Source organism: Sciurus carolinensis, chromosome 7, assembly GCF_902686445.1.
Source record: "Sciurus carolinensis chromosome 7, mSciCar1.2, whole genome shotgun sequence".
Taxonomy (NCBI): domain Eukaryota; kingdom Metazoa; phylum Chordata; class Mammalia; order Rodentia; family Sciuridae; genus Sciurus; species Sciurus carolinensis.
In genome coordinates this window covers 10,667,021-10,673,042 of record NC_062219.1, presented here as the reverse complement: position 1 = coordinate 10,673,042, position 6,022 = coordinate 10,667,021, and the positions used below count along the sequence as shown (strand labels likewise).

Below are 6,022 nucleotides of genomic sequence, written 5' to 3'. Positions count from 1 at the left end.
TCGCCTCTCCCCACCCCGCCGCGCTCCCGGCGGGAGGCGGTGCTGCGGGCCAGCGAAACTAGTCCATGTGTCAGCCACCCAGGGTCTGGCCCAGGAGGGCCGGGCCGGAGCAGCCGGGCAGGGAAGCCCGCCCGCCTCTGCCCCGCGTGGCCCGGGCCTCGTGCATGTGCGCGGAGTATCTGCAAGGATCATAGGTGATTTCCAGACCCCAGCCAACCCTGCGCGCGCGCACACACACACACACACACACACACACACACACACACAATCTGCCTTCAGATAGCACTTTTCCGTGCAAGTCCTTAGTAGCTGAATGCAGCAGGAAGAAATCCCAAAGTAGCCTAGCTTTAGGCCCTCCTTAGGGAGAAGAGAAAAATCTGCCTCTGGAAATGCCTGGAAGCTTCCATTTTTGAGGGCGCGAGAAATCAGTGCGTGTCCCCTTAGACTAAATAAAAAATCGCTCCTTCCTTTGGGGCCTGCCGTTCCCTGTTATTGAAAGGGTTGCATCGAACACTGAGATTGCTAAATTGTTTTCCAGCCAATAATAGAGGAGTCTCAGCGTCAGAGCTAAATTCCATACCTACCATGGCAAAGCCCCATACCAGGCAGGTCCCCCCGGATGAACTCCCCAGATTCCCCCCGGCATGATAAGGAAAAAAGCTTATGCAGGCCGTGCACTTTGTAGAGGGCAGGCGCAGTGGCTCCTAGCAGGGCTATTCAAACTCCAGGATCCCACGGTGGGTGAGGTGCATCTGACTCGCCCGTGACCTTGTTCTTCCCCCGCCTCCACTTCTCCTGGGCCCTTTTCACTTCTTCCTTTTCCTACTTTTCTCTCCCCGCTCTTTCTACCCCTTCTTGACACGGGTGACTAGCTTCCAGATTCTGGAAGGCCCGTCACCAGGGAAATCCTGTCCATTAAACACAAGGGCAGAGCCGGGGACTTCCGCGCTGGCCCCGGCGCGCAGTTGATCAGCTAGGAGAACCAGCTGCGGCGGGTCTGGGCACGTTTTCTGTTCCACAGCGCCCAGAACTTCTTCCTGTCGCTTTAACTTCAGTAATCTTTGGTGCTCCCGAAGGCAAGGCGCACACCTGAATTGTAAAGCTTCAGATGAGTTGAGTTCAAAGTTTTATTTTCTACTTTTAAAAGCCCTCAATAAATTAGGGCAAAGGTAGCTGGAGCCCGGCCTCCTGCCCCGGCGTTCCTCGGGGATTACTGGAGTTGGCTCAGCAGCCTGCTCTTGAGAAACCAGGTGTAAGGAGACCTGGCTGGAGGGATCCGGGGGTTGTTTGTGGACCTTTCTCCTCCTCTGCGGCATATGCCAGAGTCTCTCAGGAGCGATCCGGCAGGCTTGTCACCGGAGGGAGTTCGTGTCGACCTGCCTTTGTTACGCAAGTCCCCAAACACTAACCATCCGAGCAAGTGTTTCTGGCCAGCCCATGAATGAGGAAGTGGGCCAGCGCGAGTGTGGGCGGCAGGCCTCACCTGCAGCCCTGAGCTCCTTAGAAGGCCGCTGGCGAATACTCAGGGAAGCGGGGCTGACCCTAAAGAGAGCAGTTCATTCCCACTCTTTCCCTTAGCTCTACGTGGAACCATGTGTTTGTGCTGGCTCTCTAAGGTTTTCACATTTCCAACAAAATAGTTGTTTCTTCCTACGACTTATTTAAAAATTATAGTATCAGAAAATAATACACAAAAAAAGTTTTTAAAGGGTAAAAAAAAAAAGAGAGAGAGAGAAAATATATAGTATCAAGTGTTTGACTTTCCCCTGAACCCTGTCCACCTGTATATCCCCTGCTGCCATGGAAAGCTACATGGTTTTCAATCCGTGACATTTGGTGTAGTTTCCAGGTGGCTCTCCTGGGTTCCCCAGCAGGAATGTGAAGACCTTGGGACACTGTATGTGAGGGACACAGGTGGGAACTTGGACAGAAGGAAGGTCTCATAAACTGGCTTTGTTCAAACCCCTGGAATGCCCCCAAACCACACCAAAATCCCATTCTGGGAGATCTGCCCCATCCAGTCAGGTTCCCAGGGCCCAAAGACAAACAGCCAAACCTACCACCACAAAAGTATGCATGTGTGTGTGTGTGTGTGTGTGTGTGTGTGTGAACCATGGAAAGATCAGCCCCCTGTGGAATGAGCTTGCTGACTTCATTCTTTGTTTTGAATACACTGGAACTTGGCAGGTAGGGGACAGACTTCCTTCCAGGAAGAAAACAGAGAAAGTGAACCACTTTCCAAAGTTAGAGGAAGACTTTCTCACTCTGCTTTGTAAAATCATCTAAACCTACAGAAAGAAAGACCCAAAAGATGTTCAAGCCCAAAATGGTGAGGATAATGTCAGCTCCATGAGGTTGGGGAGAAGCTGAGAAATGGCTCCATCCCTCAGGACTGTCCCTGACCCTCCCAGTGAGGACCATGGTGACACGAGTGCTTCTCCTGCAGAACCTGGTCCTTTCATAGTACTTCCTCTTCCCAAAGCACTTTGCTAAGGAATCATATTCATTCATTATTCTGGGAATAGTAGAGACATGTAGGCAACTGAGATGGGCAAATCCTTTGGCTGGAATAATTTGCCCTTCATTTCATTAGTCTCTCACCAGCATAGTGAACCCATTTGGTTTATGAATAGATTAAAAGTTACGGAAAATGACTCAAAGGTTATATTTTGCCTCTCCTCTTTTGTTATCTGAGTCAGTTTAGAAAATCAGTAATATTAAAGTGGACTAACCTTTACTTACACCCTTAAAAGTCAACATTGACATGTGCCCTTAATTTTTTTAAAAAACAACTCTTAGTTACTTAAATTATGATGTGAAAAAGATAATTTGCTTTAACCAGCAGGTCAAGGGACCACTCACAGAATAAGAGATGGATGAATTGGACTGAAAGGTAAGTAGAAGCAATTAACCCAACTTTCTGATTGTTTCTTTTCTCAAAATTCTTTTTTGGCAAAGATTAAATTATGCCAAATAGCTATCCATTTTATGATGACAAGACGATCAAACTTGTCTTGCTAAATGCTTCCCTTCTTGTACAACTGTCTAAACAGGATTTTCCCACTTAGCACCCTATCAATCCATTTATGTTTATGCCATAACTTAGGAGATCCTGTGTATCAAATATTAATATTTGTATAGTTATTAAAGTATTTGATGGTGTGATTCTGTAAAATTAAATCTAGTGTGCCACTTTGTACTATTAGAAAAGAGTCTAAATAAAAAATTATTTGTATAGCCTTTGGTTTGATGACTTATTTAAAGTGGTATGTATAATATAATAAAAGAAATGCATTTTAGAAGCACAAAATTTTAGCAAAATATTTTATATTACATAGCACAGTGGTTTTCAGACTGCATTTATCCAAGGACTCTTTTCCAAAATATTAAATAGAAAGCAAATCAATGAAAACAGAGGTGTCGCAGGAACTGAAAGGTTTTGGCATCTCAACTCTCTCAAGGGCTACAAAAATCATCTTTGAGGACACTGGTGTGCAAGGAAGTTTGAAATATTGTAATGTTTATTAAAAATAAAATTAAAAGGCACTATTTGAGATGACATACTTTTTTTTTTGGTACTGGGAATCTAACCCAGGAGCACTTTACCATGAGCTATATCCCCAGCCCTTTTATTTTTTGAGACAGGATCTCATGAAGTTGCTGAGGCTGGTCTTGAACCTTGTGATCCTCCTGACTCAGGAGTCACTGAGATTACAGGTCTGCACCACTACACCTGGCGGTACTTCATTCTTGTACTCGTATGGTGTGTTTATGAAATATCATTCAATATCTGGTTCTTATTATCATACATACTCTCAAGCTGTTAACTTTTGTGGCATTTTATGTTTGTGCAATACACAGTTATATATGTCTATGAGTTTCAAATTTAAAGTTTTTTTTGTTTTTTTTTTTAATCCTAATAGTTGTATTGTTTAAAGACCAAAGGGGATGCTAGACAAAAATACATGTGACCTGGGTGAAGTTATTTAGATAAACACTCCTCTATCTTGTAGAATAATAGTAGCATCTTAGTAAATGATTGCCAAACTGTGACTGGGGGTCTAGAGACTATTTCATCCACAACACTGATTGGTTTGTTTTTGTTTTTGTTTTTAGTTTTTGGTTTTGTTTTGTTTTTTTTTCCAGCTCAGACCACCAAGTTCCTGGAAGTGGAGGGATGTCACATGGTCACCTTGATGATGCTGGACCAGAGCACAGTCATCTTATTCATGAGGCATGTGCTTGTCCCACTGCTTTATGTACTGCTTTGTACAAGTTGTGATATTTTTTAAACAGTTGAAAATATCAAATTTAGCTATTGAATGAAATAAATTGAGTATTTCTACTTTTGTTCAAATTAATCCAGTCTGGTACACGTTTTAACATAGTCAGGAAGCACAGATTGTATTCGATTGGAGATGATATAAATATCTTTACAGGTCACTGCTAAAGAATTCCAGGGTTAAGTGTGTAGACGATGTCATAGAGGGAGCCCAGAGTACCAAACCACACATGCATTCATGTCTTTGTAAAGCAGAGGTCACACATGCATACCTGTAAACAGATTAGCCAATAGGAGGCCAGGAGAGACAAGGCCACCACTTGGGTCTATAGGAATCTGACATTTTCCACCTTTGGAGAGCAACTTTCCCACCTCACCCCCAGAGCAGAAATTGGGGTGAGATAATCCCAGAAACTGACCTTTTTAAAAACCCAGAGCATTCAATCTTGGGCTAAATGCAAAGAACTGCAATTTTGACCTGTTTTGTATATGTGTAATCAAAATAAGGGAGGTTTCTCATGGTTTTTATTTAGTATACAAATATTTATTTATATGCCACGTACAGTTTAAAATTGCATAAGTAGACACTTTATAAGTCCCATGTCTTTAAACATCGGAATGTTCTCATTTAACTAAGATGGGATCGTTCAAGTTCTTTTGAGCTTTCAAGAGAAATACTAGACAAGAATTTGCCATGAATCAAATTAAAACGCTAATTTCCATTTTGGTTTTCTAGCAGCTTTGATTCTGTTTGAGAATATTCACTCCTGAAATGTCAGTCATTGTGCACTTAATTGAGTATACAACTATATTATATTATATGTGTCTCATTGTTTGTTGATACAAATGCTCTGGCTTGAGAAACCCCTTATATTTAAATGAGAGCTATGGAGAAGTGGGCGGGTTCATGGGTGGGGTTACCCAGCTTCAATCTCCACTCTCTCCTGGGGTCCTTTAATGAGTCTCCTATTGGGGGCTTACATGTCCCTTAGTATCATTTGTCAAATGGAAGTTACTTGTCTTTGTCAAAATATCTGGGATACTTTGGGCAATGGTAATATTTTCTATCTGGTTTATTCAAATTATAGAATCCAGATGTCCTTGATTTTAAAATTATATGATCTATACAGTATTTGAAGTTCCCTCAGAACACAACTAAAAGGATATGTATATATCATAATGCTTGCTCAACCTACCTCACAGAATTGATGTGAGGATCAAATACATTTGAAAGTTGTAAAGGACATTGTAAACTGTGAACTAGTCACATCTATGGATATAGATATATCTTTGAATTACATTTTAGCATTGAAATAAATATGAACAGTTCAGATGACTACTTCAACCTACTTCCATGCTTTTTCTTTAGCAGCTTTATTGAAGTATAATTTTCATAACATAAAACCTATTCATTTTTAGTAAATGCATACAGGTATGCAATCATCACTAGAATCCAGTTTTAGAACATACCCATGACCCTAAGTTTCCCTTGTGCCCATCTGCACTTGAGCCCTGCTCTTACTCCCAGTCCCAAGTAGTCACTGATATGTCATCTCTGTCAATTAGCCTTTTCTGGACATTGCATAATGGAGTCATGCAAAGGTGACCTTTCACATTTGTCTTCTTTTATTTAGTGTATCTTTTTGAGATTCAGGTGTCAGTCTTGGTTCCTATTGTTGCTAAATAATATTCCATTGTGAGAGTATATCACATTTTGTTTATCCATTCACCAGCAGATGG

The 6,022-nt window shown here is 42.1% G+C and overlaps 1 long non-coding RNA gene across 1 annotated transcript; it reads left to right on the top strand.

Annotated features, from left to right (window-relative positions):
- Positions 1–1,071: 1,071 nt before the first annotated feature.
- Positions 1,072–4,249, top strand: LOC124988254 (uncharacterized). The gene is made up of 3 exons (XR_007109397.1): positions 1,072–1,112; positions 2,843–2,893; positions 4,147–4,249. It is a non-coding gene; the product is annotated as an uncharacterized LOC124988254 (long non-coding RNA).
- The last annotated feature ends 1,773 nt before the right edge of the window (positions 4,250–6,022 follow it).